Raw genomic sequence first — 13132 nt, 5'->3', positions numbered from 1 at the left:
CGTGATGCCATTCAGGGATGAGTGAGGTTGGTCACTCTCATCTTAAATGTCAGGACCAACTTGCCTAACGGCGGGTTCCAACGCTCCTCATGGGGCGACATAGGACTGGCTGCTGGATATATATATATATATATATATATATATATATATATATATATATATATATACATATATAGTTACATAGCCTATGATTTCATCATCCTTTGTATAATTCTAACGTACAGTATGCTGCATGTTTGATCACGATTCGCCTCGTGGCTTCCATAGTGACCAGGCTCGCGTGTTCTACCTCACTCCCCCCTTTTCCCCCTTATAGTAGAGTAAGTCGTTCTTTCTGTTGTTCAGAGCAGGATTGTCAACTCTTTGTCCCCTATGGCTTCATTTGCGCGTCCTTCTTACAAGTTGTATCAAGCTCTGCCGGCCCCTATATAGTGAGCTCAGTCTCTGCATTAATTGCCACTTACATTTACTCCTCATTTTGTTCACATCTCTGTCCTCCCCTGTACAGTTATTATTATTTTTGTGAGTGCTCAGGAAGTCGCCAACCATCTACCTGCTGTATACTTTGAGTATAAGTGTTGTTACCATTTTTCTCGTACTGTATGGCCTTAGGCGTTATTATGTAGGCCTGGTAAAGTTTTTGTGATTCATGTAGAGTTTTTAATTTCAGCTAATATTAGTAATATTTTGTATCTGAAATAATATTATATCTTACTTTAACTGAGCATTATTCGGTTCTCTCATTTATCAGGGCTGACTTAGATAAATTTGTTCTTGCTAAATTCGTGTTAATAGAGGCTATTGCAGTTAACCATGTATGTAACCTGTTTTGCCATTATATTATCCTTATGAGTCCTGAATGTTTAGTTGTTAGTTTGAGCATTAAACTTTAACTTGTAATTTTACCTAACTCTTTTGTTTTGAACCTGGAACTTTGCGGGACAGTAGTCATTTTAGTATTCTCACTTGAAGTGTTCATTATCTCTCTCTGTTCCGTAATATAACTTTGGCGACCTCTTATCAGGATTTTCAGGATATTATCATAAGGATATTGCTTGATATTTTGTGACTGTGATTTATTCATGATGTCTACTATTACTACTCTTGATGAAGCCAAAGATTTTTTGTCAAATGTGCAACCAGTGTGTGATGTAGAAAACAGAACAAAGAATGAACTTAAACTTGTTGCTCAACAATTGGGAATTGCTGTTCGCTCTCATCATTCTAAAGATCAAATTGTTGACATGATTAACAAAAGCTTGTTTAATGTCACTCCTCCAGATGAGCAAACGCAGACTGAAATAGCTAAGTTACAGCTAGCCCTGCAGGAGGCTCGTGCTAAGGAGGCTGAGTCTCAGGCTCGTATTCAGGAGGCACAGGCACAAATTGAAATTGCTAGGATTCAGGCAGACCATGAGTATCGCATGAACCAAAGTGGAACTGGATCATCTATCTCTGATGATTTTGATGTGGCTAAAAATGTTAAACTTGTCCCTCCTTTTAATGAATCTGATTTAACAAAGTATTTTCAGTTGTTTGAGAGGGTAGCTACAGGTTTTAATTGGCCCAAAAAGTATTGGCCAGTACTCCTACAGAGTGTTCTCACCGGTAAAGCTCAAGTAACTTATGCATCTTTGCCTCAGGATCAATCTGATAATTATGATGTAGTTAAGAGCTTGATTCTTAAGGCCTATGAGCTTGTTCCTGAAGCCCATAGAGTAAAATTTAGGACAACTTAAAAGCAAGATAAGCAATCCCATGTTGAGTATGCAAAAATCAAAGATCTGTTAGAGCAGTGGTTAAATTCTAAGAATGTAAATTCTGATTTTGATAAATTTAAGCAGATGATTTTGCTGGAGGACTTCAAAAGGTGTATTAAAAAAGATGTAAGCCTATATATTGATGAGAAAAGAATAGATAATTTGTCTGATGCCGCAGTTTTAGCTGATGAATATGTTCTCACTCACAAGAGATATTCTAAAGAAAAAAGGAAAGCTGAGAGTAAGTACGTTGCCTCTACTCAGAGTACAGGTAACAGGAAAGAGAATAAAGATGATGTTTCTCAGGAAGTAAATACCAGCTCCACCTCTAGATTTCAGAAAAGTAAATGTACTTATTGTAGTAAGCTTGGTCATACTATGTGTCACGGGGTTTTTAAAATATCACGGTAATTTTGATATAAATGCTTAAATATTATTTAAATTGATAATAATATTCAATAATATTGAAGAGCAGAGACAATGATTGTCTTGCTACATCAAGCAACGATTACTTTACGTTGGCTTAGCACGATTCTCTGAAAACGAGAATTTATAAACTTTCTCAACAGTACACAGCAGAGACTAATTACTCACAATTGCTGAATTACTGTACTGTTAGCCTCTGGAGAAAGTTACATCACCCCTGACAATAAATAACTAATACTAATAATAATAACATCAGGTTCTTGCTGATGCATTAACTCCTGGCACAACGGATTTTAAGTTAATACAAGACTGGTCTAAGTACCAGTTATGAATAGTAAAACGTTTATGCAAGCTAGGAGCTATATGGAAAATAAGCTTAATTATGGAGAAATGAAACAAGATTTTTACTCTACATTAAGCTCAAGAAATAGAACTGTTAAATTTATTAATTACAAAAACAAATTTAACATTACATTTCAAATCAAATTAAATGAGACGCACTCGCTCACTCACACAGAAGCTAAATACTTACGCCTAGGAAAAACACCTTAACTAAGCTCTTAAAACTACAAAATACACAAAAGAAATACCAGTCGATGAATACTATGTATCACCACTAAAGTGGGAGGACTGGATAACTGTCTCAGTGGAGCCTGGGTGCTAGCGACCTCTCACACTTCTTGGAGCACAGCACCTTCCTCCGTCACAGCAAACACAAGACTGAATTCAAATACATTGAATGGGCAGGACGCAAGGCGTGGCTAACGGTTGAGGGAAGCAGAGGCAAACGATAAAGAAATAATTGTATCGCTCAGTAGCGCACTTAGTGACGTGCATTAAATCGGTCACTTTTTGAAAACGGTGACGAATTATTTGAAAAGTATACCCCGAAATGGAGAGAGAAACGGTTAACTGAGCGATACACAGTGAGTTTTCCACTATTAGTTCGTGGCTTCTCACAAAAAGGAAATGTCGCGAATTGATTCGTGACATTACGCCCCATGAAAATTAAATCTTTCTTCCTTCAGAAGAAAGATTTCAATATACATACATATAAACCCTAACTCAGTCACACAAGATTCACACTGTTGTGTGTGTGCTATCCTGCTACAGGAGAAAGTCGCAGTCGTCAGTGAGCGAAAAAACCTCGTATTTACGTTAATAGAAGCAAGCTTGAGGGAAAAACTCCGTGACGACGGTGAAAATCCTGTACTCAGGTCAAACTGAGCGAAAATTCGCTACATTTACACTGACAACTAATTGTTGTGTAGCGTGGTGTATGTAATACACGGTGTAGGTGTGACAGTTGTAGTGTAACTGTACCTACGTGTAAAATGACATAGTAAATACTGTAATAATATGGCGACGACGAAGGCAGAGGAGAAGAGGCGGCAGCGTGCGGCAGACGATCAGCTGGCCCGCACAGCAAACTGCTACACCCATTGCTGAACCTGCAAAACCAATTGAGGTGGAGCATCAAAAGTGTCAGTGAGACAAAATTTTATTAAGTTACAATTACTCTCTCTGCCTAGCAGTCAGTGCTACGACGTACATTCGAGGTCGCCATTAATTTTAGCACACGATTATGGTCGGCAAGTTGAGAATCCCTGTGCAAACTTGGGTCTTCCATAGCCTCAAGTCGCCGCAGAGTTCTCACTTCCCCCTTAACCTACAATACAATACTTATATTAGTACCGGGAAGCTGAGAATCCTTGTGCAAACTTGGGTCTTCCATAGCCTCAAGTTGCCCCTCAACTTCCCCCTTAACCTACGGTACATATATTAGTACCGGGAAGCTGAGAATCCTTATGCAAACTTGGGTCTTCCATAGCCTCAAGTCGCCTCTCAACTTCCCCCTTAACTTACGGTACATATATTAGTACCGGGAAGCTGAGAATCCTTGTGCAAACTCGGGTCTTCCATAGCCTCAAGTCGCCTCTGCGGAGTTCTCTCTCGAACTTCCCCCTTAACCTACAGTACTTCTATTAGTACCGGGAAGCTGAGAATCCTTGTGCAAACTTGGGTCTTCCATAGCCTCAAGTCGCCTCTGCGGAGTTCTCTCTCGAACTTCCCCCTTAACCTACAATACTATATTAGTATCGGGGAGCTGAGAATCCTTATGCAAACTTGGGTCTTCCATAGCCTCAAGTCGCCTCTCAACTTCCCCCTTAACTTACGGTACATAATATGTATGTACAGGCCCTGGACATAATGTGTCCTGTGGGGCCAATGGGCGAGACGTCAGGTCTGCACCCACTTCACCACTACCCTGTCTCTCAACTGACTCAGAGATTACAGGTGTAGTTACAAATGGCACAGGAAGGGCATGTCCCTGATTAGTGGTGATACTTTGGCACACACTGCAAGAACGGACAAAACTATCTATGTCCCGTCCCATCCCTGGCCAGAAAAAGTCAGCTCGGATACGGCCCTGGGTCTTCCTTTTGCCCATGTGACCTCCTGAGACTGAACAATGACCCCATTGTAACACTGCTAGGCGGTACTCGGCGGGAACGACAAACTGCAGTCGAACCTCGCCCTCGGGTGTTCGTGACTCACGGTAGAGCCGTCCTTGTTTACGAAGGAACTTGGCTCGACCTCCCCGTGAATACTTAATCACTCGACCCTTTTGTTTGTTCCGCACGGTAGCAAGTGTCGGGTCAGAATGTTGTTCTTGTACAACAAGTTGACTACACATCAGATCTTGCGGCGATTCAATGATCACTGGGGTGACACAGTCTGGAGCCTCAGCCATGGCTCGTGTTACCGCAGCAGCCGAAGTCTGAGTAGCGCCATCGGAGCAACTATCCTTGACTCGATTAATATTGCCTACTATTAAGTCAAATAGAGGCTCTGGCATGACAACTGCAAGTGTCATACCAGTATAAAATGGAGATGCCACCTGGATACATGCCTCAGGGAACAATCTCACTGATCCATCAATAAGGCTTGCATGGATCTGTCGACCTGTATACTGCTCAGGCCGAACTAGACTCTGCTTGACAGAGCAACCTGAGGAACCATTGTCTCTCAGGACCTTCACAGGAATGCCTCCCACAAACCCTGGTTGTACAAGGAAGGTACTGTCACCTGTGGTGGGGCCTGTGGAGGAAGCAGCTAGCCACTCATGAGGCTGCTGAATTGATGTGGCAAACATTGTGCCTTGAGGGTTATATTGGGGAGATGGAACATTGGCCATCTGTGGAGGGGGGTTCACTGTCACTGTAGGACTAGTGAACTGTGGGGAAGTACCCACACTGGTAGGGACGTGACCACCGTGCTGCTGCTGAGGAATGAAGGCTGCATTTGCTTCCTGCCTCTTTTGAGCTGGTGGTGAAAAAGTTTGTCCCGACGGTCGGTTGCGTGGCTGATACTGCTGCTGGTTAGGGTACTTGTTGTACCTCTTCCACTCAAATTTCTGAGTGTTTTGCCCCTGGTCCTTCCACTGCGGTTTTGGACCTTGGCCATTATTCTGAGAACGGCCTTGGTGCTGGGATTCAGTCTGAGACGGCTTCCCAGACTTGGCAGTATCTTTTCTGCTCCAGGTGTTTTGCTTACGAGCTTGATACCCGTATGCAGTAAAGAATGCGTCAGCCGTCTCTGCCATTTGGCTGGCATCTTTCACCTGGCAGATCTTAAGCTGTGCTATGAGCTCAGCAGGCCACGACCTCTCTAGCTGTGTACGCAGCATAAGGTCAATTATCCCCTCACGCGTGGAAGGAGTTTCATCTTTCTCCATCCACTCATTTAAGTAAGCTGTGAGACGATCAAGGAACTGAACAGCTGTCTCCTTGTCTTGGAGACGAGCTCGCATGAACTGAACTTTGGCGTCGTCTACTGTGAGACCATACGCCTTAATGAGTGCAGCTTTCATCATCTCATATGTGAGATTGTCTCCACGAATTCTGTGGAGAATATCGAGGGCAGGGCCCTCAAATAGGCTAAGAAACTGAAGCCGCTTAGCTGCCTCATCCAGTTGATATAAGTCTGCCATGTCCTCAAAACGAGCTATGTACGGCTCGATTCGCTCGCTTTCCTTGTATGAAGGAAGCTTGATGCGTGGGGTCGCCAGGACATGTGCAGGGGGAACGCTCGTGGAGCTTGGACCAACTGCACCAGACGTGTCTGAAGCCAAGGAATCTCGCTTGAGCTTCAGCACTTCAAGTTCATGTCTCTCGCGTGCTTCTCGCTCGGCACGTTCGTGTTCTCGTTCTCTGTCTCGTTGTTCACGCTCGTATTCGCGCTGTTCTCGCTCTTTTTCTAACTCGAGCTCGCGTTGTTTCTGCTCGTATTCGCGCTGTTTCTCACGCTGCTCTTGTTCATAAGCACGCTCTCTTTCACGTTCCTCACGCTGCTCTCGCTCGCATTCGCGCTGAATCCTACGCTCTTCACGAGCATCTTTCTCACGTTCTTGCTCGTAATTGAACCGTGAGAGAACGTAACTCTGTATTTTCTCTGGGTCTGTGAGACCAATATCTTTGGCTTCCTGTACATATACAGCTGTAGCCATGATGCTAGCTCAATTTACTAAGTAACCGAAATTGAGTACTGACTGCTTAGCGACGAATACTAATAAACACAAGTAAAGAGTACAGACACAAGCTAGTGGTGACCAGTCTTATCCAGTTAACTGGCAAAGAATAAATCAAAAATGTAAATGACTGGGAAGACTCAATAATAAACACAATGGGTACGCCGACTTCCCAGAAGCGAATAAAATTGTCTGGCGTTACCAAAAATAAACTAGAGTTAAGTATTCTATTGATTGATAAAGCAAAAATTCACTTGCTAAATTAAGGGTAAACACCAGTAAGCTTGTGCCTATAAACTTTAATGATAAATACCTAAATATGAATGAGTGAGCACTATCTCGTGAATAGCTTTATAGCTAGGAGTTAATATCCTGGAATGAGGTCGCCAATTGTCACGGGGTTTTTAAAATATCACGGTAATTTTGATATAAATGCTTAAATATTATTTAAATTGATAATAATATTCAATAATATTGAAGAGCAGAGACAATGATTGTCTTGCTACATCAAGCAACGATTACTTTACGTTGGCTTAGCACGATTCTCTGAAAACGAGAATTTATAAACTTTCTCAACAGTACACAGCAGAGACTAATTACTCACAATTGCTGAATTACTGTACTGTTAGCCTCTGGAGAAAGTTACATCACCCCTGACAATAAATAACTAATACTAATAATAATAACATCAGGTTCTTGCTGATGCATTAACTCCTGGCACAACGGATTTTAAGTTAATACAAGACTGGTCTAAGTACCAGTTATGAATAGTAAAACGTTTATGCAAGCTAGGAGCTATATGGAAAATAAGCTTAATTATGGAGAAATGAAACAAGATTTTTACTCTACATTAAGCTCAAGAAATAGAACTGTTAAATTTATTAATTACAAAAACAAATTTAACATTACATTTCAAATCAAATTAAATGAGACGCACTCGCTCACTCACACAGAAGCTAAATACTTACGCCTAGGAAAAACACCTTAACTAAGCTCTTAAAACTACAAAATACACAAAAGAAATACCAGTCGATGAATACTATGTATCACCACTAAAGTGGGAGGACTGGATAACTGTCTCAGTGGAGCCTGGGTGCTAGCGACCTCTCACACTTCTTGGAGCACAGCACCTTCCTCCGTCACAGCAAACACAAGACTGAATTCAAATACATTGAATGGGCAGGACGCAAGGCGTGGCTAACGGTTGAGGGAAGCAGAGGCAAACGATAAAGAAATAATTGTATCGCTCAGTAGCGCACTTAGTGACGTGCATTAAATCGGTCACTTTTTGAAAACGGTGACGAATTATTTGAAAAGTATACCCCGAAATGGAGAGAGAAACGGTTAACTGAGCGATACACAGTGAGTTTTCCACTATTAGTTCGTGGCTTCTCACAAAAAGGAAATGTCGCGAATTGATTCGTGACACTATGGAGAAATGTTTCAGGAGACAGCTTGATGTGAACAAAAAGGAGTCTTTAAATATTCAGTCAATTGGTCTAGTGTCCACCCTTGAGAGTTCCCAGAATTCTTTAACCGAGTTAACTGAACCTGCTTTGAGGGGTAAATTAAATTCTCATGATGGAGCTCCTCTTTTGAGTAGTAACGTGGGTGACACTCTCAAGAGTTCATGTGCTAATTTCTTGTCTGATGGTTTTGTCAGTCCTCTGGACAGTAATGACAGGAAATCAGTTAAAATATATCATGATACAGGTGCTTGTCAATCCCTTATGATGACCAGTGTTCTAGGCTCTAATGTTAATTCCTCTGATGAAACTGTAATCTTACAAAGTGTAGGGAATAATTACTTCTTTGTCCCTCTGTGCAGAGTGAATTTAGAGTCTGGTTTTGATAATGGTTCCGTTATGGTTGGGTTGGTTGAGACACTCCCAATGTCAAGTGTAACTTTCTTACTTGGATATGATATTGGTGGAAGTCAAGTGTGTCCAGCTCCTCAGTTGTCTAGTGAACCAGTGACTGCGACCCAGGATTGTGATGTCCCTGATGTGTTCTCTGCTTGTACTGTCACTAGGGCTAAGTCTAAAGTTACTAGTGACTTAGAGAATAATGATGATGATGATGATATCCTAGATGACACTTTTCTTGCTAATTTGGACCACTCACCAGATGAGGCAGTACCCCGTAGTGTTGATAATTTGTCTCATCAAGAGTTGGTTCAGTTGCAGTTTGCTGACCCTGAGTTGAAAGGTCTAGCTAACTCTGCTTGCAGTGAGGAAGAGTCAGCTAGTGCTTCTACTTGTTATTATATAAAGTCAGGAGTACTTATGAGAAGGTGGAGACCCCCAACAGCATCAGCCGACTGTGAATGGGAGGTTGTACATCAAGTTGTCATCCCTCGTGTTTGTAGGCAGGATATCATTAGAGTGGCTCATGATTCCAGTTTGGCAGGACACCTTGGAGTGAGGAAGACTGTGGCACGCATTTTGAAACACTTCTACTGGCCAGGTATCTTCAGAGATGTTCCTGGTATTGTAAGTCTTGTCACACCTGTCAATTTGTGGGATAGTGTAATCAGACCGAAAAGGTTGCACCTCTAGTTCCCATTCCTCCTTTTGAGGCGCCATTCACCCGTGTGTTGGTGGATATTGTGGGCCCTCTTCCTAAGGCTTCTTCAGGATTTTCTTATGTGTTGACCCTGATTGATATGGCTACTCGTTATCCTGAAGCCATTCCACTTAGAAATATCTCGGCAAAGAACGTGGTTAAGGAAATGCTGGGGTTCTTCACCAAGTTTGGTCTGCCCAAGGAGGTACAGTCAGACTGGGGAAGTAATTTCATGTCAAATGTTTTCAAGCAGTCTCTGAAAGAGTTGGGCATCACCCAGATCAGGTCTTCAGCTTACCATCCCCAGACCCAAGGAGCGTTGTAGAGATATCATCAAACACTCAAATCGATGCTCAGGAGAAGATGAAGACTTGGTATGATAAGAAGTCCAGGTTACGCCACTTTCAGCCAGGAGATCAGGTTTTGATTCTGCTACCGGTGCATGGGCAACCTCTTCAAGCCAAGTTTAGTAGTCCTTATTTCGTGGAGAAGAAACTCAGTGATGTCAACTATGTCATCGCCACACAAGATCATAGAAAGAACAAGCAATTTTGTCACATCAACATGCTAAAGTTATATCACAGGCGGGACAAAAATAACCCAGTCTGCACTGTAGCTGTTTCACCCGAGTCTGCAAGTGAAGTTCTCCCATGCAGCATGAGCCTGAGTGATAGTTTGGGGAAGAATCCTGATATCATGAATGATCTCCAGACTAAGCTTTCTCATCTAGCTCCTGAGGAAAGGCAGGAGTTATCGGCATTACTGCAGGAGTACCCGCAAGTGTTCCGTGCCACTCCAGGAAGAACGACTGTGTTGATGCATGATGTCAATGTTGGAGACGCAAAGCCAATTAAACTGCCTCCTTACCGTGTGAACCCAGTGAAAGTTCCTGTCATCCAGAAGGAGCTTGGCTACCTGTTGGACCACAAGATGGTTGAGCCCTGTCAGAGCGAGTGGAGTTCTCCTGTCACTCTAGTCCCTAAGCCAGGTGGGTCACAGCAGCTTTGCATCGACTACAGACGTGTTAATCAGATAACCAAAACAGACACTTACCCTCTCCCTCGCGTGGAAGATTGCATAGACAAGATTGGAAAGGCTAGGTACATAAGTAAGTTTGATTTGTTAAAGGGATACTGGTAAGTACCTATGACTGAACGTGCTAGGGAGATCTCATGTTTTGTAACACTAGGAAAGACTTTTGCATGTTCTGTAATGCCATATGGTATGAAGAATGCACCAGCCACGTTTCAGAAGCTCATGAATGTTGTAACAGAGGGTTTGGCAGGGTGTGTTAGTGCCCCTCCCCGGAAAACGACTAACTAAAAAAACAAACAATAAGCCTCGGACAAGGACTGACCAAACGTTGACGACCAAGGACCGGACAAAGAACATTGCAATTGGAACGTGGAATGTAAGGGGAGCGAATGATGAGGTGAAAGAGAGAGAGATTATCCAGGTGCTTGAGGATGCGAAAGTGGATGTATGTGGAATAACTGAAACAAAATGGGGAGGAGAAGTGTGAGAGAATGGGAGTATGGATGGGGTATATGTGCAGGAGTAGGTGAAAATGAGAGGGCAAAGGAAGGAGTATGTATAGTTGTGAGTAAAAGATGGAAGAGGAGCATAAGACAGTATGGATCAGTTGGATCAAGGATTGTGTGGGTAAAGTTGAAAGTTGGATTACAAATGTGGGCGATTGTGTGTGTGTGTATGCGCCAACGCAAGATCGTGCTAGAAGAGTGAGAGAAGAGTTCTGGACAAATGTAGAAGTGTGCATGGAAAAGTTTGGAAGGAATGATAGAGTGTTTTTGATTGGTGATATGAATGGTAAAGTTGGGAATGTGAAGGTGGATGGAATAGTTGGTGAGTGGGGTGTGCCTGCTGAGATAGATGAGAATGGGAGTGCGTTAGTGGACATTTGTGCTGGGAGGAGGTTGGTGATAGCCAATACCCTCTTCAGGCATAAAATGATCCACAGGTATACATGGCGAGTGAAGAGAAGGGTGGGTGGTGAACTGAGTGAAAGGAGGGCAATGATTGATTATGTGTGTGTGGATGAAAGGATGCGAAGATGTATATTGGATGCAAGAGTTTATAGAGGTTGGGGGAGTGGACTTTCTGACCACTACTTGGTGGTGGCCAGAGTTAAAGTTCAAGTAAGATGGAGGAATAGAAGAAGGGAAGGACGAGAGGAAGGAGTAGTTGCAAGGAGAGTGGAAAGGTTACAAGAGGATGAGAAAAAGGCAGAGTATAAGAGAGAAGTGGAGGAACGATTGGGCAAATATGAGTTGGAGCAGATGGGGGACGTGGAGGGTGTGTGTAGAATATTTACAGAAGAAATATGTGCAGCATGTGATGTGGTGTGTGGAAGGAAGAGAAGACGGAGGGGGGTGCAAGGAACAGCGTGGTGGACTGAAGAGGTGAAACGGGCTGTGGCACAAAAGAAGAAAGCATAAAATGAATGGATGAGAAATAGGGGCGTGGAAGAAGTTGAGAGGCGGAAGAGAGAGTTATATGTAGAAAGAAAGAGAGAGGTGAAAAGATTAGTAAGAGAGAGTATGAAGAGAGTGGATGAGGAATTTGGAAGGAATTTGAGTGTAAAGTGGAGGGACTGTAAGAAAATGTTCTGGAAAGAGGTGAAAAGGGTAAGACAGGGTGGAAGTGAAGTTAGCAGGGGAGTGAAAGATAAAAATGGTAGATTACTAGTGGAGAAGGGAGAAAAAGTGAGCAGATGGAGAGAACACTTTAAGGAATTGTTGAACGTGGAGGATGGAAGTAATGCGAGTATAAGTGGCTGGGGAATGGCTGGAAGAAGGAGGGAGGTGAGAAGACAGGAAGAAATCAGTATGATAGAAGTTGTGGAAGCAATGAAGAAAGTTAAATCAGGGAAAGCCCCAGGAATTGATGGAGTGTGTGGTGAAATGCTGAAGGATGGGGGAGAGATAGTAGTAGAATGGATGTGGAAGATGTGCAGATTGGCCTGGGAGGAAGGTAGAGTCCCGGAGGATTGGAAGTCAGGTATAATTATTCCCTTGTACAAAGGAAAAGGGGAAAAAGAAGTGTGTGGTAATCATAGGGGCATTTGTCTTCTTAGTATAATAGGAAAAGTATATGGTAGGATACTTATTGACGGAGTTAGAGAAAGAACAGAGAAATTAGTTGGAGAAGAACAGGGAGGCTTTAGGAAGGGAAGAGGTTGTGTAGATCAGATATTCATTCTCAGATCTTTAGTGGAAAAGTTTCTAGAGAAGGGAAAGAAGTTGTATGCGGCTTTCATGGATTTGGAGAAAGCATATGACAGGGTGGATAGACTAGGATTGTGGAAAGTGTTAAAAATATATGGAATAGATGGGAAGTTGTTGAATGCTGTGAAGAGTATGTACGATGGTGCGAAGGCTGCAGTGCGTGTGGATGGTGAACTAAGTGAATTTTTCTCTTTGAAAGTTGGGTTGAAACAGAGATGTGTCATGTCTCCATGGTTGTTCAATCTGTACATGGATGGGGTAATAAAAGAGGTACAAGGTAGGGTAGTGGATGTTGGAGTGGCCCTGGTGAGAGAGGATAGTGTTTGGAAACTCCCTGTACTGTTGTTTGCAGATGATACCGTGTTGTTGAGTGAAGACGAAGGGGAGCTGCAAGGCTTGGTGGATGAGTTTGAGAGAGTGTGTAAGAAACGGAATCTAAAGGCGAATGTAGGGAAGAGTAAAGTGATGGTCTTTGAGAGAGGTGAAGTCAGTGAATGTACAGCGAGGTTGGATGGTGAGGAATTGGAAAATGTGAGTACGTTTAAGTACTTGGGTAGTGCAATGAGTAAGGATGGAGGTTTGGAGGGTGAAGTACTTGAAAGGGT

Source organism: Coenobita brevimanus, chromosome 76 (genome assembly GCF_032717465.1).
Source record: "Coenobita brevimanus isolate Jiangsu-jjx chromosome 76, ASM3271746v2, whole genome shotgun sequence".
NCBI lineage: Eukaryota > Metazoa > Arthropoda > Malacostraca > Decapoda > Coenobitidae > Coenobita > Coenobita brevimanus.
Note: the sequence above shows the minus strand (reverse complement) of the source record.